General features: G+C 28.7%; 1 long non-coding RNA gene across 5 annotated transcripts; it reads right to left on the minus strand.

Moving 5' to 3' along the window:
* Positions 1 to 231: 231 nt before the first annotated feature.
* On the minus strand, positions 232 to 24,692 carry LOC145762102 (uncharacterized). Of its 5 annotated transcripts, XR_014287760.1 has the most exons (10): positions 5,103 to 5,239; positions 4,711 to 4,852; positions 4,403 to 4,534; positions 3,880 to 3,950; positions 3,534 to 3,748; positions 3,228 to 3,330; positions 2,521 to 2,734; positions 2,211 to 2,313; positions 1,893 to 2,023; positions 232 to 1,370 (listed from the first exon to the last, which is right to left on the minus strand). It is a non-coding gene; the product is annotated as an uncharacterized LOC145762102 (long non-coding RNA). The 5 variants fall into 5 exon arrangements; XR_014287771.1 differs by lacking the exon at positions 1,893 to 2,023; XR_014287749.1 differs by lacking the exon at positions 232 to 1,370 and having other exon boundaries at positions 1,686 to 2,023.
* Positions 24,693 to 26,215: the final 1,523 nt, after the last annotated feature.

A 26,215-nucleotide genomic window follows, 5' to 3' on the forward strand; every position in this document is an offset into this window, starting at 1 on the left:
ATAAAAATAGCAAATTTATTTTACCTGTCACTCACAGAAAATCAATTAACTGGTTAAATTTAAGAATTTCCCATTTCTTAACTTAAACGTTGAACAAAACGACATAATTTTACAACTAACAATTTAATTAAATAAATACTTGAATTGACTTGTTAAAAAAACATTTTTTAAAAACATATTTAACAAAAAGTGAGCTACATAATGTAAAACAGGAACTATGTCAGTTTTACTAATAAGAAATACAAAAATAGAGTGTTATACATGTTAACAACTTAACCAAAACACAAAATACAATATCACCGTTTTACAAATAAAAATATCAACTTTATATTAACCGTTATTTAGGGATGTACCTAAAAGCTTGGCTTGTACGAGCATCTTAATTTTAAAAAAGCTCGGCTGAGCAATACGAGCTTTTGAATAGCGAAAATAAATACCTAAGTGACCTTTCGATACGTAACGCAAAACGTATGCCCGGAAAAATGCACAAATTTTTGTTGTGGACACGATTTTTTACCATTTTTTTTTAATTATTTGAATTAAATGTTATACCGCTGCATGTTTGCTATAGATAAATTATTTAAGATTATATTCCTTTATTTTAAGAAGCGATTAAAAATCGTTAAAACGTACGGTGAAACGTCAAGCTTTACCTGTTTTAAGAAAATTAAAATAGGCTGAACTTGGGTTAGTTGTGAACTTTGTATTAAAATGCGAAAATTTACTTAAGCTCACGTAAATTCACATGAAGAAATGTAAGTATTTTAATATGATCAGGAGTTAACTGGTTACGAAGCGGGCTAGCAATAGCTTCCGCTGTACTAAAAAGTCCTTCAATAAAAACACTTGTTGGCGGCGTGACAACAATTGAATAGCAACGTCATATCTCGCGTGATATAATAAAACCATTGAGATACCAATATGCATATAATATATAGATAAATATACTAATATATTTATCGGTGAAACAACGAATTTTCGCAGTGTAAATTATAAAACTATTACATTTAAAAAGTTATAACACTGCACGGCGTTTGACTTGCATTATAATTTACCAAAAAAAAAATTAATTTAGTTGATAATGCTCGGATAATTTAACATGAAAGCTCGGCAAAAACCGAGCCTTTAAAATGCCTCGGCAAGTACACGAGTACGACCCCGAGCACTCGGCTCGACACATCCCTACTGTTATCCAAAGAAAATCGATTAACTGGTTAACTACACACAAGTAACAAATATAGTCTTGCTATTACCTGACATAAAATATTCTCTGTTGTATAAAACCCAATGGAATTTTCTAAAAATAAAAATCTTTGCTTGTTGCTCGGCGTTACTAGGTTACTCGAGTCTGATGTTACTTGATATCCCTACTGTAAAAAAACAAGAGAAATAAAAAGATCTCTACTGTAAACTATATACCAGTTAAAAACAAGAAAACTAAAGATCTCTACTGTAAATTATATATCAGTTAAAAACAATAGAACTAATAAGAATTTACACAAAGGTTGTTTATACAAAAAATACAAGGTTCAAAAACATTTATGATTTGTTAACAATAAAAATGCTTTTAAAATGTAATTTTAATAACAAATTGTAAAATTGAAATATTTAAGTTGTATTGTTTCAGTAATATCCTGATATTTTTGACATTTATTTACAATAAAAATAATTCAAATTAACTAAATTATGCAAAGGCTACAAAAACCACAGTCTGTTTAAAATAAATAACCAATAAGAAGTACAACCATAAATAATTTTCTGAAATATACATTTCACCAAAAACCAGGCACATAAAAACCCATATTATTTTCTATTAACTTTTACCCCAACCCTACTAAAAAAAACGCAATAAAATTTTTAACAAAATATTGAAATAAATTAAACAAGTTTACAGTGGGTTTAGTTGGAAAAAAGGGGGTAACTTTTATTCCCGACAGGGGGTGACTTTACTATTGGGGTGAAACCATTGAATAAACCACTCAGTGGGTTTTGCATTAATCGGTCACAAGGTCGACTTCACAGCCTAAATATAAAAGAACCTTTTATAACCCCAGCCCAATCTTTAGTTGTATAAGTTATTTAACTTATAATAGCACAAAAAGTCAACTAACATCTAAATTCAAAAATTTTATGCAGTGCCAGTTGTAACAAACTTAAAAAAGGCAAAAAAGTGTCTACTAGAGTAAATTAGGGTATAGAAAAGTGCCTACCTGCTTCCCCCTCTATTCATGCTAGAACAAAAGTAAGGATAACTTGTGGGTTGTTGCATCCTTCTTATTTGTGCCTGGCTCAGTTGTATAGGTTAACAATAATCTAAACAAAGTTACAAAATTAGACCAAGATATATCTAAACATTATTTCTTAAATCTGGCTTACGTTTAGGTATTTAATTTAAACATTTGTATATGCTATTGAAAATTTAGTTAAATAACATATTATTGTGGTTCTGACTCACCTATTGTAGTAATGAAAATAATACAATAAACAAATCTAATTTTCAAAAACACTCAAAACCCAAACCTGTTTTCATCTGTAATATTGACAGCCTGTGTCCCAATAGAATAAGCATGACCACCTTGCAACAGACATGCAGCTACATTGTCAGGACATTGAGATAAATAAGTATAAAGTTCCGAGGAGAATTTATTGTGCATATTTCGACAAACATTTATGTAAATGCCGTCATGTGATGTCTCTGATGGGGTCGTAGGGTCAACGATGTAGTAATACCTCCCTAAATTTAAAGATAATTTAATTAAATAATAATATTCAATATAGGATTATATACCTGTTATAAATATGATTTCAGTTTATTGACCGAAACTACGGTTTTAAGTAACTAAAAATGACACTAGAGCTGTAAATACAAAACACAATATCTAAGTTAATAAAGTCAAGATTAGTAGACGTTACTCAAAGAACTAAAGTCAAGTCAATGATGTTATCAAATAGATACGCTATAAAGTTAGGAGAAAAGGGAGCAATTATGACGTCATCAATCAAAAGGCAAAAACACACAATTATAGATTACGTAAAAGAGATAAACGACTTAAACAAAACAAAGGCAAACAACTGTATTTTATAACATTTATTTATTTAACTTATAGTAACACAAAAAGTCAACCAACATCTAAATTCTAAAATTTTATGCAACTTCAATGGTAACAAACTTAAAACAGGCAAAAAAGTGTCTACTAGAGTAAATTAGGGTATGGAAAAATGCTTACCTACTACTCCCTCTATTCATGCTAGGACAAAAGTGATGATAACTTGTGGGTTGTTGCATTCTTCTTATTTGTGCCTGGCTCAGTTGTATAGGTTAACATTAATCTAAACAAAGTTACAAAATTAAACCAGGATATATCTAAACATTATTTCTTAAATCTGGCTTATGTTTAATTTAATTTAAACATTTGTATATGCTATTGAAAATTTAGTTAAATGACATATTATTGTGGTTCTGACTCACCTATTGTAGTAATGAATATAATACAATAAACAAATCTAATTTTCAAAAACACTCAAAAACCAACCTGTTTTCATCTGTAATATTGACAGCCTGTGTCCCAATAGAATAAGCATGACCACCTTGCAACAGACATGCAGCTACATTGTCAGGACATTGAGATAAATAAATATAAAGTTCCGAGGGGAATTCATTGTGGATATTTCGACAAACATTTATGTAAATACCGTCATGTGATGTCTCTGATGGAGTCGTAGGGTCACCGATGTAGTAATAACCCTCCTAAATTTAAAGATAATTTAATTAAATAATAATATTTAATATAGGATTATATACGCTAATATCTCCATGACCTTATTTTTTTCAAGTTTGAAAGTCGATTTAAATATAACTTTAAGACCAAAATTTTAAACCTGATTGCCAGAGTTTCAAAATTTCTTCCTGTGAAGTTTGTGAACGTTACATTTAACTTGTTCCTAAGCATCTGTAATCATAGAAAAATGTGTAAATTAAACATTATATATATATATATAGTACCATAGTGATATTAAAGTAAAACTGACATAAAAAAAAGTCAGCGTATAGGTTCAATGTTAAATTTCAATTATTACAACATTTTTGAGTTTTTAGAATATTAGTTTTTAAGACTTATGCCCTGAAAACTAAGTTAAGAGTGGAATAAATAAGGACATTGGTTTTTGCTTTCAAAATTTTAACTAGCTGCAGACCCTCATGATTACTCGCAGGTTGAATCTTTTGGCCCTTTCTGACCTTTGCTTTGACTGCTATGTCATGCTGCCAGGTAAAATTACATGATTTTACACAATTAAATACATAATACCACTTGCCAGCAGCAAGATTTAAACTTAAAACATCAAGATGTTGCCAGAATGACAAAAATTTATGCAAAAAATAAATAAATATAAATAAACTTACCACAAAACTTCAATATTTCATGCAGTAAAACAAATTTTAAATTTATGCTGGACATGGAAGTATGGGGGGTTTACCTTCAGGTGCTTTCCCAAACTTCAGTGACATCATCATGCATTTTTTATTCTCATTTACCTAAATTAACCCGAAATTGTAACCTAAATTTTGTATAACTAACACATAACTAAACAGCATTAAATTAAAAATTAAATTTAAGTTGATAACCTTAAAAAATTAGAACAACCAATATTATGTTTGTAAAACCTAATGATGTATATGAACATACCATTACAACATTAACAAATGTTCACCTAAAGGGGTTGTAAGATGTGTATATTGTTGTGGTTGTCACTTTAGAATATAGGTGACTATGCACAGCTTATTCACGATCTTGTGTGTACACAGTTTATTTAGAAGTGCTCATTAACAAGGCCACTAGCTGGTAGAAGTGAGCTAAAAACAAAATAGTTCTGTTTGTACAAAAGTGAAATATTTTTTAGGATCACATAAGTATTCAGGTTCGACAAACTACTTTTACAGTGTCACAAAGAAATAACATATTTGAAATTTACCCTAAACCAAGCTATAAAAACACTTATAAATAATTGTAAGTCTAAAAATTTCATGATTGACAATAGTAATTTTTAAAATCTAACTACATACTTTTTTAAGCTTAAATATTTAAATAATAATACTTACAAACCTAAAGTCAATTTTGATTTCTTTCTAAAAATTTGCAGTTTTCAAAAGTCAGGTTCCAATTCTTCATAAACTTTGCAGTATGCTTTATGATGTCACTGTAGCAGTTCCAGATATCAAAACAACTCAAATATTATTATATAATTCCTAATAATCCTGAAATATAAAATCAACATTAAATCAAATTTGTACAATTCATTAAGTTTAAGATTAACATACAAATATACCCGAAAATATATAACTGTGAGATTTAAACTGTTTTATAAGCTTTAAAAAAAGATACATAAAAATAGCTAAAAAATGGTTATTTTCATTAGGTGGAATTTTTAAGATTTAAAGTTTAAGTTTAACATACAAACATGCACTAAAATATATACTTAAACATAAAAACTGTTTATAAACATTTAAAAATATTCACACAAATGATACTCACAACATAGTTAGAAACAATAAAAAACCTAAAAAAATAAAGTTTTACAAACAAGCACAAATTCGCACATAATTTAAAATATTTGAAAACGCGAAATAAAGAAAAGAAAAATATTTTGATACTCGCTGACCATGTTAAGTTTAGATTAACATTTTTTTACAAAAAACTTTAAAATAAACGGCATTGCCTTGCATTCTCCAATCCAATCTTTACAGTACATGACCCTTTTCTGATTTTCTCCAGTATGTTGGTAGACCGTAAGTGAAGTTTGGAAATCCAATAATGCTTCTTCATATTGACTGAGCTCATATTTGCATTTTCCAATACAATAATGATCATCAGCAACATTACTGCTCTTAGTTGGATCGTCAACAATTTTTAGGTGGATTTCAAGTGAAGTTTGGAAGTCAGATAATGCTTCTTCATATTGACTGAGCTCATATTTGCAATTTCCAATCCAATAATGATCATAAGCAACATCACTGCTTTTAGTAGGATTTTCATCAATTTGTTGAAATATTTCAAGTGAAGTTTGGAAATCGGACATTGCTTCTTTATATTGACCGAGGTTATATTTGGACTTTCCAATCCAATAATGATCATCAGCAACATCACTGCTCTTAGTTGGATCGTCATCAATTTGTTGGTGGATTTTAAGAGAAGTTTGAAAATCAGATAATGCTTCTTTATATTGACCCAGCTCATATTTGCAATTTCCAATCCAATAATGACAAAGAGCGATATCATCCTCCGAGTTGTTAGTAACCTCAGTTTTGCATATTTCCTGGTCCCACCATTTTATAGCAAAAGTATAAAAACCTAAAATATAACATATCTCTGGAAACAAAAATATTTCAGGTTTTGCTATTTCATCAAGGTCGAACAAATTTTCTTGAAATTGTTGAATTGTTAAAAAATATTCAACAAGGCTTTTTATTCCAACTGTTTTATCGATAAATTTACTTTTTATTTCTGATCGTTGAACTGTATCGTCTTGTGATTTCTTATCCATGTAAACTCTTAATCTTGTCTCACATGCAACGGCGATGGAAAATTTAAGATCGCAACCAATTTCTTCAGTTAATTTATTTTCTTGAACAAGACTTTCTAGAATGTCAAAGCAACAGGACTCTTTTATGCCATGAATTTTACCGGTTGCTGAAACAAATAAAGTTGAACTTCTGTAAATCATTCTTTTTATGTTTAGTTTATTGCAATTCTGCAACTTATTTAATTGAGTTAAAACCTCAAAATCTTTTTTATTTTTATTTATTTGGTCTTTTACTGAAATTTGATAATGCATTTCATTTAATAAAGACATTTCCTCAACAAATTTCCGAAATTGTTGGTATATTTGTTGATTTCCCGCAACAAAACATGACGTCATCAACATATCAGCCAAGTGGTAACCATTCTTTATATTTTTATCTGACCCAATAAAACTTGCCATTTTGCTTACAGTTTGAATTAACTCAAGTGTAAATTGTTTGTTTGTAGTTTTCATTTGCCTTCCAAGTGGAGATTTACAAGCATGTGGCATCATTCCATCAAAAGAAATGCCAAGGGGGGTGAGAGCATCGTAAAAGTTAAATTTAGTTGAATCTCCGCTATTTAAACTTGGAATATTAACAGCAGGAAGAATAGTTTCTCCAAGATTAATCAAAATAATTTGAAATATCACAGCAAACCACCTAAAGTATTCCTTTACTGCTTTGGGAATTTTTTTAAGAAAATTCATTATATTATTATCCAAAACTATGACATTTTCAAAATCAGAGTAAGGAGTTATTTCCCTTCGTGAAAGTGATCCAAGCCCCACTAAAGCATATTCACATGGGGGATTTCCCATTATTTCTTCACAAAACCTTGCAAGGCGTTTCATAATCTTTGTATAATTCTTACTTATTATATTCTGCAGGTTTCTTATGGCTTCAACTTTTTCACTTTTAAGTTTTGTGAATTCCTCGTTAGATATGTCTTCAGGAATCTGAGGAATGGTTTTAAGTATATTATTAACCTTGTTTCTCATTTCTGCAACATCTTTAGCAATTATTTTTGAATATTTAATTAAATCTGCTTCTTGGTTTGCTGCATTTGAAACTTTAAGTAATTCAGAGCAAAATTGACGAAGATCTTGTTTAATTTCTTCCACATTTTCAGGATTTCTAACAATAGCTGCATTTAGTAAAGCTGCACTTTGAATTAATTTGATTTTGTTGGCATTTTTCAAATATTTTTTTGGGGACATTTGAACAAACTGAAACAATTTTTTTCCAAGTCTTGTTTTTTGATTGGGATTGTTATTTAAAACTTCAGTTTTGTAAATTAAACCAAGTTCATGGAAAAGTTTTGCAGATTGTTTTGGGAAATTTTCCTTTCCACTTTTGTCACAAATTTGTTTAAGTTGTTCAATAATCTCATCTTCTGTTTCCATTGTTTTAAGGTAAATGTATTTGCTTTTAAGTAAAATATTAAAAGTTTAAAATCTGATTTGTTAAACCCAAAAAAATTTTTATTTGCCAAAACAGCAAGAACTTTTCTGTGCAGATTTATCAAACTTATTTTATAATTTTTATTGGTATAACCAAGCAATTAAAAATTTAATATTTTTGTAATCCTATCTAAGATAAGATTACAAAACCTTTCCTAATAACAGTAAAATTTAATATTTTTGTAATTCTATCTGAGATAAAATTACAAAACCTTTCCTAATAAATATAAAATTTAATATGTTGTCGATAGTATAACATAAGTTTTATTTAAACTAACACATTACTGGCAACACAAAACCAGAATTCTTTGCTATTAACTGGCTTAAATTATCGTACGTTAAATAAAACTCAATGAAATGTTTCAGGAAGAGAAAGCTTTTGTTTGTTGCTCAGTGTGGCTAGGTTACTAGTGCCTGATGTTACTTAATATCTCTAATATAAACTATATACCAGTTAAAAACAAGAGAAATGAACAGAATTTACTGTCACAGTTAATTTCATTATATTTTCATCAAGTTTTAACCCTTTTAACTTAACAGTTAAACAAAAACAACATAATTTTACAACTGGCGATTTAATTAAATAAATACTAGGATTAACTTGTTAAAAAAACTCTTTTTAAAAACATATTTAACAAAAAGTGAGCTATATAATTTTACTATGAATTTACCACGACAGTTAATTTTAGGGTATATTAATTAACCTTTAACTCTGTTTTAAAAACCCTGATAAAACAACCTAATTTTACCACTGCCATTTATTCAAATAATTTGATCAACTTTTTAATTAAACCACTTTTTAAAAACATATACAAAATAAAATGAGCTTAAAAATATAACAAAACCACCATTGTCAGTTTTTTTAAGAAAGAAATACTAAAATAAAAGTGATAATAAATATTAACAACTTAACCAAAACACAACAAAACTGTCTTAAATAAAATAGCAAATTTATTTTACCTGCCACTCACAGAAAATCAATTAACTGGTTAAATTTAAGAATTTCACATTTCTTAACTTAAACGTTAAACAAAACGACATAATTTTACAACTAACAATGTAATTAAATAAATACTAAAGATTGACTTGTTAAAAAACATTTTTTAAAAACATATTTAACAAAAAGTGGGCTACATAATGTAAAACAGGAACTCTGTAAGTTTTTCTAATAAGAAACACAAAAATAGAGTGTAATAAATATTAACAACTTAGCCAAAACACAAAATACAATATCACCGTTTTACAAATAAAAATATCAACTTTATATTAACCGTTATTTAGGATGTGCCAAAAAGCTTGGCTTGTACGAGCATCCTAATTTAAAAAAGCCCGGACGAGCAATACGAGCTTTTGAATAGCGAAAATAAATACCTAAGTGACCTTTCGGTACGTAACGCAAAACGTCCGGGAAAAATGCATAAATTTTTGTTGTGGAAACGATTTTTTACAATTTTTTTTTTAATTATTTTAATTAAATGTTATATTGCTGCAGGTTTGCTATAGATAAATAATTTAAGATTCAAGAAGCGATTTAAAATAGTAGGGAACATGTGAAAAAGGCAAAACAAAGTTTACCGGTTTTAAGAAAATTGAAATAGGCTGAACTTGGGTTGGTGATGTACTTTGTATTAAAATGCGAAAATTTACTTAAGCTTACGGAAATTCACATGAAGAAATGTAAGTATTAGATATGTTCAGGAGTTAACTGGTTACGAAGCGGGCTAGCAATAGCTTCCGCTGTACTAAAAAGTCTTTCAATAAAAACACTTGTTGGTGGCGTGACAACAATTGAATAGCAACGTCATATCTCGCGTGATACAATAAAACCATAGAGATACTAATATGTATATAACGACGACCTTTCGCAGTGTGAATTATAAAACTATTGCATTTAAAAAGTTATAACACTGCACAGTGTTTGATTTGCATTATAATTTACCGAAAAAAAAAATTAATTTAGTTGATAATGCTCGGATAATTTAACATGAAAGCTCGGCAAAAACTGAGCCTTTAAAAATGCCTCGGCTAGTACACGAGTACGACCCCGAGCACTCGGCTCGACACATCCCTACTGTTATCCAAAGAAAATCGATTAACTGGTTAACTACACACAAGTAACAAATATAGTCTTGCTATTACCTGACATAAAATATTCTCTGTTGTATAAAATTCGATGGAATTTTCTAAAAATAAAAATCCTTCTTTGTTGCTCGGCGTTACTAGGTTACTTGTGCCTGATGTAACTTGATATCCCTAATTTGTTAAAAAATGCTTTTGCATAAACTTTAACAATTTTTTTCTTAAAAAAATTACTAAAAAATTCCTTATTAAAGGCCCGTTCACACGGCGTACGCAACGCAACGTAGTGTAAGATTTCGCAACTATTCAAAATAAACAGAGTCGTTCACACGTACGAAAGTTTGCGTAAGTTAGGTAATATTTCGTAAAGTTTTGTAGCCGAAGCGAAATTTACGCAAGATTTCGTAAGCTGTATACTTTTATTAGATATTTTGTATTTGTTAATCCCTAGAACTCGTAAAATTACGTAACGCAACGCAGCTCAACGTTATCTTGTCGTGTGAACAACCCTTTACTTTTAATAATAGTAAAAAATAACTTAATAATCTTACTTTAAAAATTATAACAGATTAAAACTTAAATTAATACTTTATATTAAAGCTAAATTTGAAATATTATAATGGTTGCCAGAAGATTCGGCCGTGAGAAGGTTCGGCCTGTAAAAAACGGCGGGGAGTCGTCGACAAAATTCCCGCGTATAAAGTCAGCGTAAGATCATATTTTACCGATATTCAAAATAAGATTTTGCAAAAACTAAAATACATAAAAAATAATAATCATTTGCGATAAATATTTATGTTAATTTTTAAAATTTTTTTTAAATTTTAGTTTCAAAAACGTAATTTTAGAACGGATTAAAAACAAGTGCTTCTGACCTGCAAAATTTATTTTCGGCCTGTGAAATTTTGTATCTATCCGCGGGAAATCCGTGACATAAAGCCCGCATATATACCTTCAATGCATGACCATATTTTCTCCTGTATTTAATCGGTTCTAAATTTAGTTTTTGATGTATAAATCCATAAAAAATAACAGTTAAACTAAGATATATCCTAATTGTTAAAACCAAACACAATATACTTATAGATTGTACATTTTGCAAAATTATAATTTAAATATTGGTCAAATATGGTCTTGCGTTAATGTTATCCGCGGGCTAAAGGTATACTCCCCCGCAGTTTAATGAATAAATTTCGCAGGTCGAAAGCACTAGTATTTAATCTATTTTAAAATTAGTTTTTGAAACATAAAGCTTAAAAAAAAATTTCAAAACCTTACATAGTTATTAACGTAACAACCAATTAAAACTATTGTATATACGGTATTTTTTGCAAAAATTATTTTGAATATCGGTAAAATATGGTCTTACTCTGACATTGTACACGGGAATTTCGTCGCCGACTCCCCGCCATATTTTTGCAGGCCGAATTTTCTTAGCCCCATTATAAAAGTATATTATACAGAAAAATCTTGGTTAAAAAAATTCTAATTATATTTTTATTGTTTTTAAAAACCGTTTAAGCGACATAAAACATATGTAATAAGGGTTACAAAACACCTTTCTATTAATAGTTTAAATATCAGTATACAAGACATTGCACTAATTACGTTAAATCTAGTTTTAACTAAGACAACAAACTAACTGATATTATAAGCCCAGCACCAGCGTATGTTAAGCCAACTGTAAAGTTTTAAAGCCTAAACATCAAGTTTAGTTTGGGAGTAATAGAAAATACACTAAGCATGAAGTGACGTCATAAAGTGTACGGTTTTATTCACAACAAAACGAAATGTAACTTGCCTACAGTTTGCTTTTAGGCTATCATTTTTACTCCCAGGTTGTAAACCCTTACAGTAATAAGTTAAAAGCTTTATATTCAGATTCTTTAAAGCTTTATATTCAGGCTCTTGTACTTTAAATTAATCATTCCTTACACAAAATTAAGATATTAAATTTTTTTATTATTAACTGCTTAATATTAACTAACTGATGTTATTTATTATTAAGCATTGTAAAAACATAGAATCCTATTTGTTCTTTAAAATATTTTGTTTTATCCTAATTAAACTAAGTTAATAAATATTTAATCAACTATTTAATTTGTTACGTTCGAATAAAAAAAATTAACAACTAACATGTTTACCTAAAAATATCTAAAACTTGATAGTGACGTCACTGCAAGAGCTTATGACGTAATAACATTCACATTTTTAAACCAAACAACTAAATTTAGCACCGAATTTACGCGAATTAACGCTGCCACCTTAGAGTCTAGTTAAATTAAAACAATAACCGCAAGGTCGCAGTAAGGAGTAAATTCGTAAAAATATAGCGATGTCATCAGATTGCGAGCCAAAAGGTTTCCAGTTCAAACCTCAGCAATGCCACGCTATTTTCCTCGGATGTTAAACATTCTTGAATAAAATAAAAAAGTGACTACCAAGTATATATTAGGTTACATAATCGATCGAAAATTTGAATTATATTGGTTTAAGGGAAGTTTTTAAATACAAAATTAAAGAAAATATTTTGAATAAAAACAAATATTTATTTATTGAGTTGTTTGATCCGATTTATCTTTAGTTGAAATTATTAGTTTTATGATTTTTGGTAGATCTTTCATGCTATTAATTACAAAAAACACAAAATATGATCAACTAAGTTTAAAAATATAAACGGCAACAAAACAACAACCAATGTGTTTATAAGCTTTAACATTTTATAAAATTGCTTGTAATTTAAACCGTTTTTGTAAGTTTATAGTAAACATATTTAATTTCAACAACATACCTTGGCAAGGCAACTATCTTGATGATAGGTCAAGTTTTGGCTTATATTGTTTTAATCCACATATCTTAATAACTTGGTTTGGATTAAATTTTAAATGTCCAATATATTCAAAATTCTATATTTAATAAAACAACAATATTATAGATGTTTGTAATATAGAATGTAAATATCACATCTGTTTTACCGCACTAGTTTACCTTACTATTGGTCGTTAATGTAGTTTTATTCTAAAACGTTTGTTCAATAGTACATGTTAGCATGTTAATTTCTTAAACACACGACTTGCAAAGTATATGAAAGCAAAGCGAGCCAACTATGTGCTAAAGCAAACTTAAGCAAACAAGATTGGAATTATGCACAGTAAAGCATAGCGATTGAGGCTATATTCTACTTTGGGCACAAGTGTTTAACGCAAAATTTATTTTTACGCTGCTATTGCGTTTTAATAGACAACAGAATATTAAATATATTTGAACATTTAACAAATTTGTTATAATTATTTAAGTTAAAAACATTTAAGACAAATAATCACTTATATCAAGTATTGTTTAATATCTTGTAGTTTGTTATAACAACTTAACTATTCTAAAATATTTTACGACAATATTCAGTGCATTTCTGTTTAATAAAAGTTTATTAATTAATTTTTAAGTTTAATTAAAAAAATCGTTAGTAATTTTTACAAGTAAAATAAAAATTATAAATTCAAAGCTTTTTACAAACAAGTTGTTTAGTTAAATTTAAATAAAAACATAACAAAAAATGTAAATTTTTAAATTTTGGGATGTGACTTTTTGTTAATGTTGTTATAAATCAATTAAACATTGTGACGGTTTTAAAATTAATTATTACGCAACAATTGAAGATTATTTAAAGTCAAAGATAGTTAAATGAGATAACAATTACAATTGTTTAACCAACAAACAACTTTAGAATATTGATCACATTTTAATAATTTGCAGTATTTAAATAAAAATTTACATTTAATTAAGTTTACAATATGCTCTATAATATCATAAAATATTATTATTAAGAGAAATTTGTAAGATTTAAAGTTTAAGATTATCATAAAATTATGCACTAACATATATACTTAAAAATAAAAACTGTTTAAAGTTTTTTAAAAATATGTTTAGAAGTTATATTTACAACATAGTTAAACAACAATAAACTAAAAATATTGTTGTTCCACAAATATAATGTTTTAAAGCACAAATTTGCATATCATAACTCATATTATTTAAAATCCAAAATTAAAAGAAAGGGAAAACAAGTATGATATAGAAGCAAACAATTTTTAATTTAGCTTCTTATTTCTTTACAACAAACTTTAAAATAAATGGCATAGCATCACATTTTCCAATCCGATCTTGGCAATCCCTGATCATATTTTGATTGTTGCCAACTTGTTGAAAAATTTTAAAAGAAGTTTTAAAATCAGATAATGCTTCTTTATATTGACCGAGCTCATATTTGCACGAACCAATCCAATAAAGATCGTAAGCAACATAACTGCTTTTAGTTGGATCGTCATCAATTTGTTGGTGGATTTCAAGTGAAGTTTGTAAATCGGATATTGCTTCTTTATATTGACCGAGCTCATGTTTGCACAATCCAATACAATAATGACAAAGAGAGATATCATACTCCAAGTTATTAGTAAACTCAGTTTTGCATATTTCCTGGTTCCACCATTTTATAGCAAAAGTATAAAAACCTAAAAAATAACATATCGCTGGAAACAAATTTATTTCAATTGTCGCTATTCGATCTAATTCCAATAAATTTTCTTGAAATTGTTCAATTATTAAAAAATATTCAACAAGGCTTTTTATCCCAACTGTTTTATTTATAAATTTACTTTTTATTTCTGATTGTTGAACTGTATCATCTTGTGATTTCTTATCCATGTAAACTCTTAATCTTGTCTCACATGCTACAGCGATGGAAAATTTAAGATCGCAACCAACTTCTTCCGTCAATTTATTATCTTGAACAAGACTTTCTAGAATGTCAAAGCAACAAGGTTCTTTAATGTCATGAATTTTACCAATTGCTGAAACAAATAAAGTTGAACTTCTATAAATGATTCTTTTTATGTTCAAATTTTCTAAATTCTTTAATTTATCTAACTGAGTTAAAACATTAAAATCTTTTTTATTTTTATTGATTTGTTTGTGAACTGAAGACACAAAAGTTTTTCTGTCCAACAAAGATATTTCCTTGTTAACGAATTTCTGAAATTGTTGATATATTTGTTGACTTCCAGCAACAAAACATGACATCATCAACATATCAGCCAAGTGGTAGCCATTTTTTATATCTTCATCTGACCCAATAAAACTTGCCATTTTGTTAACTGTTTGAATTAGTTCAAGTGTAAATGATTTGTTTTCTGTTTCAACTTGTCTTCCTAGTGGAGATTTGCAAGCATGTGGCATCATTCCATCAAAGGAAATGCCCAGGGGTGTAACAGCATCGTAAAAGTTAAATTTAGTTGAATCTCCGCTATTTAAACTTGGAACATTAACAGCAGGAAGAATAGTTTCTCCAAGATTAATCAAAATAATTTGAAATATCACAGCAAACCATCTGAAGTATTCTTTTATTTTTTCTTGACCTTTTTCAGACAATTCTGTGATATTGTCATCTAACACTATAATGTTTTCAAAATCAGAGTAAGGAGTTATTTCCCTTCGTGAAAGTGATCCAAGTCCCACTAAAGCATATTCACATGGGGGATTTCCCATTATTTCCTCACAAAACCTTGCAAGACGTTTCATAATTTTTGTATAATCTTCACTTATTATATTCTGCAGGTTGATTATAGCTTCAACTTTTTGAATTTTAAGTTTTGTAAATTCCTCGTTAGATATGTCTTCAGGAATCTGAGGAATGGTTTTAAGTATATCAATTACCTTGTTTCTCATTTCTGCAACATCTATGCCAATAACTACAGAGCAAAACATCAAATCTGCTTCTTGGTTTGCTGCATCTGCAAGTTTAAGTAATTCAGAGCAAAATTGACGAAGATCTTGTTTAATTTCTTCCACATTTTCAGGTTTTCTAACAATAGCTGCATTTAGTAAAGCTGCACTTTGAATTAATTTGATTTTGTCAGCTTGTTGAAAACCTTCAGTTTTGTAAATTAAACCAAGTTTATGAAAAAGTTTTGCAGATTGTTTTGGAAATTTTTCTTTTCGATTTTTGTCACAAATTCGTTTAAGTTGTTCAACAATCTCATCTTCTGCATCCATTGTTATGTAATAAACTTTTTCGTTTGATAAATTACAATTAACTTAAGTTGTATATGGTTTATTGCTTTGAAAAAACTAAATTTGAAAAAACAATAAACCTAAAAATTGTTTTAAACATAAACATATTGCTTTTAAATATTATAAATACTATTTTAACTTATTTAAAAAATGTGGTAACAAAAATTAACGAAAAATAATTTTAAAATTTAATTAACTTGTAGGTAAAAATGACCGTGGTTTTCTGTCCGACTATTAAATGGTTATGTAGCGAATTATTATTTAATTTTTAATAAAATCCTTTAGTGGTAAGTTGATACAAGAATATAAAATTCTGGCTAAATCTTACGAAAATAAACTCTGAATTTAAGTAATGTCTAAATCCATGTTTATTGAGTGGCGTCCGTTTAGCAGAACGAAATTGCCTAACTGTTTTTAAAACGAGCATTTGCATTTAATAAAAAGCAGAAATGAATCGTTGGAAAAATAATTTAATACTAGAGAAACAAGGTTAGGGTTCCCATGTGAAAAGAGTTGTTAAATAACCCGCAAATTCGATAAACAAGTTATAGTTAAAAGCATTGGAACTCATTGTTAAAATAGGGAGGAAAATACGCCAAAGCCTGACAGCAAATAAATAACAATTCAATTTCAAATCAACATCAAAAACTGTTTGTTTATAAAATTAAAAGTTAGCTTATGTGGATTTATCCAAAATAAGCTACAGTTACAACGTACTTATTAAACAAAAATGCTGTTGTTTTCAGAGAACAGGCATTGCTGATACAATTAATTTTTTGAAATTGGTCTAAATTACGACCAGACTTTATGCAATATACAAGCCTTATTTAAAACAATAATCGGTATGAAGTTAATACTATTTGGGTCACGTATGTTGTTCGGTTCTAGACAAAACATAATTACGCTACGGTCCTTCTAAATTCTTTCCTATGGTATATGGTCCTCCTAAATTTTTTCCTATAGTATATGGTCCTCCTAAATTCTTTCCTACGATATATGGTTTTTCGATAAATACGGTCTTACGTTGACATCAAACGCGGGCTTTATAATTATGAAGGTCGAAAGTGACCGGCAGCGTGGTGAAGTGGTAAGAACACTTGCTACACCACACATGAGGTCGTGGATTCAATTCCCACTGATCTCATGCTGTAGCGCCCTTGAGTAAGGTGCTATAAACGGTATGAACTCCTGCTGAGCCAACACTTAATCAGCAGCGTAATAACCGGGCAATTACAGTCTCTATAATATCCCAAACTGCCACAGGCAACTTGAGACTGGGTCGGAGTAACTGATGTTACTCTATGTTTAAGTCGCGCATTCGACTTTCCCACATCAAGGATAAAGATATATACAAAAAAAAGTAAATTTTGCAAGCCATAAGCGCCCATCTTTAATCCGTTTTAAAAATACGTTTTTAGAAAAAAAATTTTTAAAAAAACTAAATATTCTAAAAACCAACATATGTCATTAACGTAACAACCAGTTAAATTTTTTTTATATATTATACTTTTCATCAAATTTTATTTTGAATTTCGATAAAATACGGTGTTACGTTAACATCAAACGCGGGCTTTACGTCGTGGACTTCCGCAGTTAGATGAAAAATTATGCGGGCCTCAAGCGCCCGTCTTTAATCCGTTTTAAAAAGACATTTTTAAGACAACAATTTAAAAAAAAATAAATATTCTAAAAATTAACATATATATTTATCGTAACAACAGGTTAAAACTTTTTTAACTATTGTACTTTTTGCTAAATTTTATTTTAAATATTGGTAAAATATGGTCTTGCGTTAAAGGTATACGCGAGCTTTACGCTGCAGACTCCCCGCAGTTTAATAAAAAATTTCGCAGGCCGATAGCGATTAATTGTTAAATTTTGCAATACAAAAGCACCCGTCTTTAATCCGTTTAAAAAAAGTTTTTGTAACATAAATCTTAAAAAAAATAAATATTCTAAAAACTAACATACGTCATTAATGTAACAACAAATTAAAACTTTTATATATACTGTACTTTTTGGCAAAATTTTAATTTGAATATCGGTAAAATATGGTCTTACGCTGACTTTATACACGGGAATTTCATCGCCGACTCCCCGCCGTTTTTTTGCAGGCCAAATCTTCTGGCAACCCTTTAAACGTTTTATTCTTTGTGTTTTGGCATATAAATTATATACATTAACACGGGCAATAACTAATAACATATTTAGGCACATTCTTTAGTGTAAAAAATGTTAAATTAATGCTTTTTTTAAATATTGTTTAGAAAGACGGCACTATTTCGCAAAATACGTAATATCATAACGCATTGTGTCACCTAAAAGCGCGCGCTTTCAAAATTAGTTTTTTATAGGTTTCAGTTTGTAAAATTAAAAAAATTGACACGGGAAAAGAAAGATAACATGTTTTTGCACATTATTCTTTAAAAAAATGATTAGTTTACTGCTTATTTAATTTTAAATGCTGTCTAAAAAACTGTATATAAATACACAAAAATAAAATTTTTTGCGGCAATTAAAATGCGAACTCTCCGCTGTTTTAAAAAAAATCGCTTGGGTACTCATTAATCTACCTTCGTGTTCGGTATACATATACTGACTTTTGAAATTTTACAATTGAAGAAAGGCGGACAAAGTTGTCATTATTCCGCTACTTACGTAGAATGTATATAATTTTGTTTACCTATAGAATCGCAAATTAACAAGTTTTATACGCCTATAATATATTTAATAAAAAACTCAGCAACCACTTGAATTTAACGGCATATTTTACTAAATATCTACAATGAAAACTTAAAAAAAATGTAAAATTAAGGATCTCCTAAAAACGTTTAAATCTAAGCTTCTTTCTTATATCTGACATAAGCATAATAACATATTTATTTTCACGCTGGATGATATAGCAATTTGATTTGGAGCGAAAACATAACAAAAAGGCTGTAAATTGATGACATTCAGACTCTTATTATTAACAACATATTGTCAAAAAGTTGGGTAATTAAAGTTCTGTGTGTAAATAATTATGCAATATAAAAAATAGGCTTAGAAAATACATAAAAATTTATTGCCATATGAGGTTTTGTTAACCCGAAATATACTTAATAAAAACACCTCTATCCATTATCCAGCTATTTTTTGTCCAATACGAAACGTAAAACTTGAGATTTGTTTAAAAAACGTCTAAAAATATAACATATTCCTAATGACCGGTATTAGCATATTAACTTTTTTTTAAAGCTGGTTAACAACGCAACTTAATTTGAGACAAAAACAACAAAAAAGTTGTGATTTAATGACACTTTAACTTTATACCGCGAGTTGGTAAAAAGTTTTCCAAGCACAAGTTTTGCATGTAACTTATACGGTGTGTACAAAATAGACATAAAAGAAACATTAAAATTATTGTTATAGTCAGTCTTGTTAACGTGAATTTAACTTTATGGGTTCACCGCTCTTAATTATTTGGCGATCCGCTATTTGGTCGGTTGGAAAATCGATTGGACTATTTAGGTTTTAGTTCAAAAAATGTAAATTCAATTAAAAACAAGAATTAAAGTTTACGTCGTTACCAACCAAGCAGTTTATTTAGTTATTAATAAATACAAAGTCACTTACAAATAACTAATTAATAAAATTGCACTGCTTCCATATTTTAAACAACAACCGTTGTTAACTCAGCACTTCAGATCACCAAAAATATTGCCTTAAACCAAACATAGACTTTGCTCACGTTATCGTTATTATTTCTGCTTATCAGTTTATTCACCCACAGGTCGGGTATAACGTACACTGACTGTTGAAATAATCAAACAAATTAAAATTCATCAAAGTTGAGAGACGAACAAAGTTGTTATTATTACGCTACTCACTTAATTTTTTAACGATACAAATAAAAAGAGAATTAATGACATTTAAGACTGTTTTTAAGGTCTAGTTAACGCAGATTTTATTTTACGGGAATGCCTTTAATTAAATGTACAACTTTTCGGTCAGACAGCGAAAAATTTTGTATTTGGTTTAACCCTATTGTAATACCTTTTACTTAACAACCTTCTAAACGAAATTTTGAACATTTAGTAAGTATTATCAAAACCATATTAACAGCGTTTTGTAATTGTTTGAGACATCTTCATAATAAACCAAACATTAAATTCCGCAAAACTAATGCTACCTTTCACATAAATTACCACGAAAATTATAAAAATTTAAAATAAGAGGTCGGTAGAAAACTCAACCTACTGTAAATTTTAATACGATTTTGGTGCTTTTTTTGAATAAACTTAATATGTAACAATTAAAAAAACATAATTACCAAAACAATATTACTTGCAATGCATTTTAAATGGTTGTTAAAATTAAAATGAACTTTAACCTTGATATGCCAGCAAACCAGATTATGAAAAACAAAACAAAGTTACGCCAGAACCAGATTATGAATACCATTCATTTAGTATAACTACAAAAATTTTATAACACGTAAACCAACAAACTAAAATCATGTGCTTAAATAATAATAACATTAAAACTTCTATAAAACTTAATAAAAAATTCGGCAACAATTTAAATTTAACCAAATAGTTTATCGAACGTCTACCAAAATAACTAAAACGTAAAACTTGAGAGTTGAACAGAAAGTGTTTAAATTTACCATATTCCAATATGCGACATGGCATAATGTGATCTATTTTTGGGCCAGATTATAAAGCACCTTAATTTGGGACAAAAATATAACAAAAAGTTGTGATTCAATAACACTTACAATCTTACTTTAACCCGTGGCTCGTCAAAAATCTGTAACACAAGTTTTTGTGTAAATTACATGATATAAAAAATAAACATAAAAGAAACATTAAAGTTATTGTTATAGTCAGTCTTGTTAACGTGAATTTAACTTTATGGGTTCACCGCTCTTAATTATTCGGCGATCCGCTATTTGGTCGGTTGGAAAATCGGTTGGACTATTCAGGTTTTTGTTCAAAAAATGTAAATTCAATTAACAACAAGAATTAAAGTTTACGAGCCAAGCAGCCTATAGAGTCAGTCAATAATTACACTATCATTTACAACAAACCAATTATCAAAATTGCACTGCTCCCATATTTTAAACAACGACCGTTGTTAACTCAGCACTTCAAATCACCCAAAATATTGCCTTAAACCAAACGTAGACTTTGCTTGCGTTATCGTTATTAGTTCTGCTTATCAGTTTATTCACCCACAGGTTCGGGTATAACGTACACTGACTGTTAAAATAATTAAACAAATAATATTCATTTGTATAACCACCAAATATAAAAAATGAAGCGTAATTTGTTTTCTTAGTTAATCGTTTAAATACCTTATAAAACGAAGCTTATCCCCAACCTGCTTTAAAGTGGTTAATGGCTCCTTTGTTTAGGCTTTGATGCCATTCATCGCTAACTAATCGGGTACCGGTTTCCTAACATATAGTAAAAACCTTACTTTTCGTGCCATCTCTAGTATTTTCTTACTAACCGATCTACTAAACCTAATTTCGTACAATAAGTTAATATTATTAAAACCATATTAAAAGCGTAAAGTATTCGTTTGTAGCAAAATTATCTGTAATACCAAATGTTAAATTTCGCAAAATTAAAAATATATTTTACATGGTTAGTACCTGAACTATAAAAATTTTCTATTTAAAAAAGAAGTCGCAAAAAAAATTAATTTGCTGAAGATTTCATTGCATTGCTTAAAGATAAAAGCATAATTAACCAAACAATATTACTTGCATTGTTTTAAAATGGTTGTTGGAATTAAAATTAATTTTTTGAACGTCATGTTATTGAACGTTCGTCGCATTTAAACATAGTTTATTTACCTTGTTATATAATTGTAACCAAAGTGACACAAGAACTAGATTATAAAAAAATGTTTGTGTTATTGTAAAAATAACGGACAAAAATTTATTGATCATAAACGTTTTAACCTCGAGGTTACGTCACTAGATTCCAGAATATTGTTATCCAATCAAAACAAGGGCTATTCAGGTTTTTGTTCAAAAAATGTAAATTCAATTAAGCACAAGAATTAAAGTTTACGTCACAAGTTTATTAAGCACAAGTTTACGTCGTTACCAGCCAAGCAGCCTATAGAGTCAGTTAACTATTACACTATCATTTACAACGAACCAATTATTAAAATTGCACTGCTTCCATATTCAGAACAACAGCGGTAAACATTAAGTAACAGTAAACAATAATTTTAATGTTGCACAAATTTAAAACTAACAAATATCACCGACGAGTGTAACGTAAGGCTTCAAAATATCTAAATTTTTTTACGTTACCGTAGTAGCAATAATTCTACATTCTATATATCATATTAACGTCGCAAAACAATATTAATATCGACCAAAACGCTAATAGTTATTCCGTTAAGTCGCGCTAATAATATTACTCTGTACTATCGGTTAATGTTATAAAATTATTTATATAAACTCTATCCTTTTACTAGAATAACTAACTAGTTTTTAACATAGCATAACTACTGGTTTAATTACATTTTGCACAGCGACCACATTACGTTAAATATTTTTTGAAGTCGGTCACAAAACTATTTTCGCTACAAAATATACTAAACCTTAGATAACTTAAACTGTAATTTTAAGTGGTTGAAAATTCTTGTGCAGCGTATCTCGTATAGATTGACCGCTACTGATACAACTCAACCTTAGTGAAAAGTTTAAACTTCAAATTAATATTTAACAAAATGATGACGTAGTCATTTTATATCGGCCCTTAACAGTATTTTTAGTTTGTAATTTTTTTATGCTTCTATAAATTTGTGACGTCATAATTAACGTCCAAATATTTTAGTTACTTAAGGGTCTGTTAGCCAGAAAGGGGTAATTTTTTGTTTTTAACCCACAGGGGCTGAAAATCTTATTGGGGTTCAACCTTGAACTAAATTTACCCCCTTGGAGGTCATATGAAAACTTTAAGACAGTTAATGCAACAAAATTAAACATTTTTAAACTTATTTTTAATTCAGTTAAACTGTTTATTTTTAGAATTAATATTTCACAGGACCAAAAAATATTCAATTAAGTAAGAAAAAATATAAGGTGTATAACCATAAATAATTTTCTGAATATACATTTCACTAAAAACCAGTTGCATGAAAACCCGTATTATTTTCTATTAACTTTTACCCCAAGCCTACTAAAAAAACGCAATAAAATTTTTAACAAAATATTGAAATAAAATCAACAAGTTTACAGTGGGTTTAGTTAGAAAAAGGGGGTAACTTTTATTCCCAACAGGGAGTAATTTTACTATTGGGGTAAAACCATTGAATAAACCACTCAATGGGTTTTGCATTAATCGGTCACAAGGTCGACTTCACAGCCTAAATATAAAAGAATCTTTTATAACCCCAGCCCAATCTTTAGTTGTATAAGTTATTTAACTTATAATAACACAGAAAGTCAACTAACATCTAAATTCAAAAATTTTATGCAGTGCCAATGGTAACGAACTTAAAAAAGGCAAAAAAAGTGACTACTATAGTAAATTAGGGTATGGAAAAGTGCCTACCTACAACCCCCTCTTCATACTAAGACAAAAGTGATGATAACTTGTAGATTGTTGCATCCTTCTTATTTGTGCCTGGCTCAGTTGTATAGGTTAAAATTAATCTAAACAAAGTTACAAAATTAAACCAAGATATATCTAAACATTATTTCATAAATCTGGCTTACGTTTAGGTATTTAATATAAACATTTGTATATGCTATTAAAAATTTAGTTAAATGACATATCATTGTGGTTCTGACACCCCTGTTGTAGTAATGTAAATAATACAATAAACAAATCTAATTTTTAAAAACACTCAAAAACCAACCTGTTTTCATCTGTAATATTGACAGCCTGTGTCCCAATGGAATAAGCATGACCACCTTGCAACAGACCTGCAGCTGCATTGTCAGGACATTGGGATAAATAAGTATAAAGTTCCGAGGGGAATTCATTGTGCATATTTCGACAAACATTTATGTAAATGCCGTCATGTGATGTCTCTGATGGGGTCGAAGGGTCACCAATGTGGTAATACCCCCCTAAAGTTAAAGATAATTTAAATTAAATAATAATTTTTAATATAGGATTATATACACTAATATCTCCATGACCTTATTTTTTTCAAGTTTGAAAGTCAATTGAATATATAACTTTAAAACCAAAATTTTAAACCTGATTGCCAGAGTTTCCAAATTTCTTCTCGACAAGTTTGTGAACGTTACATTTAACTTGTTCCTGAGTATCTGTAATCATAGAAAAATATGTAAATTAAAAAGTATATATAATACCAAAATGATATTAAAGTAAAACTGATAAAACATACATTAACAAATAAAAAGAAATTTATAAGTTACCAAAGTTGTTCCACAGTCAAAAGTGATGCTGCTCCGATAAAAACTCGACTGAGAACATTTCTTTGTCATGTTAAACTCGAGGTAAAAACCAACAGAATCAACCGAGTCATAATTTATACTTGGTGAGATTGTGGACTCTCCATAGGATAAATAAGTGGCTGTAAAATGATTTATTATATTAGGTTTCTTTTTGTTGTATTTTTTTACATAACAGTAGAGGTAACAATTTAAAAGGTTTAATTAGTAATATATTAGATCTATAAAAAAACTAACACAACTACAAGCAGTGGGGATCAAACCCAACACCCTATGTGGTGATGACTAAGGCTGTTAGATTATCGGTTATCAAAGGATTCGACTTGCTAAAAAAGAGGGTTTTTACAGCAAAAAGTCAGCGTATAGGTTCAATGTTAAATTTCAATTATTACAACATCTTTGAGTTCTTAGAATATTAGTTTTTAGGACTTATGCCCTGAAAACTAAGTTAAGAGTGGAATAAATAAGGACATTGGTTTTTGCTTTCAAAATTTTAACTAGCTGCAGACCCTCATGATTACTCGCAAGTTGAATCTTTCGGCCCTTTCTGACTTTGCTTTGACTGCTATGTCATGCTGGCAGGTAAAATTACATGATTTTACACAATTAAATACATAATACCACTTGCCAGCAGCAAGATTTAAACTTAAAACATCAAGATGTTGCCAGCATGACTAAAATTTATGCAAAAAATAAATAAATAAACTTACCACAATACTTCAATATTTCCTGCAGTAAAACAAATTTTAAATTTATGCTGGCCATGGAAGTAAAAGAGGGTTTTTACCTTCAGGTGCTTACCCAAACTTCAGTGACATCATCATGCATTAATAATCCTCATTTACCTAAATTAACTTTAAATTGTAACCTATATTTTGTATATAACTAACACATAACTAAACAGCATTTAATTAAAAATTAAATCTAAGTTGATAACCTTAAACAATTAGAACAACCAATATTATGTTTGTAAAACCTAATGATGTATATGAACATACCATTACAACATTAACAAATGTTCACCTAAAGGGGTTGTAAGATGTGTATATTGTTGTGGTTGTCACTTTAGAATATAGGTGACTATGCACAGCTTATTCACAATCTTGTGTGTACACAGTTTATTTCGAAGTGCTCATTAACAAGGCCACTAGCTGGTAGAAGTGAGCTAAAAACAAAATAGTTCTGTTTGTACAAAAGTGAAATATTTTTTAGGATCACATAAGTATTCAGGTTCGACAAACTACCATTACTGTGTCACAAAGAAATAACATATTTGAAATTTACCCTAAACCAAGCTATAAAAACACTTATAAATAATTGTAAGTCTAAAAATTTCATGATTGACAATAGTAATTTTTAAAATCTAACTACATACTTTTTTAAGCTTAAATATTTAAAAAATAATACTTACAAACCTAAAGTCAATTTTGATTTCTTTTTAAAAATTTGCAGTTTTTAAAAGTCAGGTTCCAATTCTTCATAAACTTTGCAATATGCTTTATGATGTCACTGTAGCAGTTCCAGATATCAAAACAACTCAAATATTATTATATAATTCCTAATAATCCTGAAATATAAAATCAACATTAAATCAAATTTGTACAATTTATTAAGTTT

Source organism: Corella eumyota, chromosome 1 (genome assembly GCF_963082875.1).
Source record: "Corella eumyota chromosome 1, kaCorEumy4.1, whole genome shotgun sequence".
Classification (NCBI taxonomy): domain Eukaryota; kingdom Metazoa; phylum Chordata; class Ascidiacea; order Phlebobranchia; family Corellidae; genus Corella; species Corella eumyota.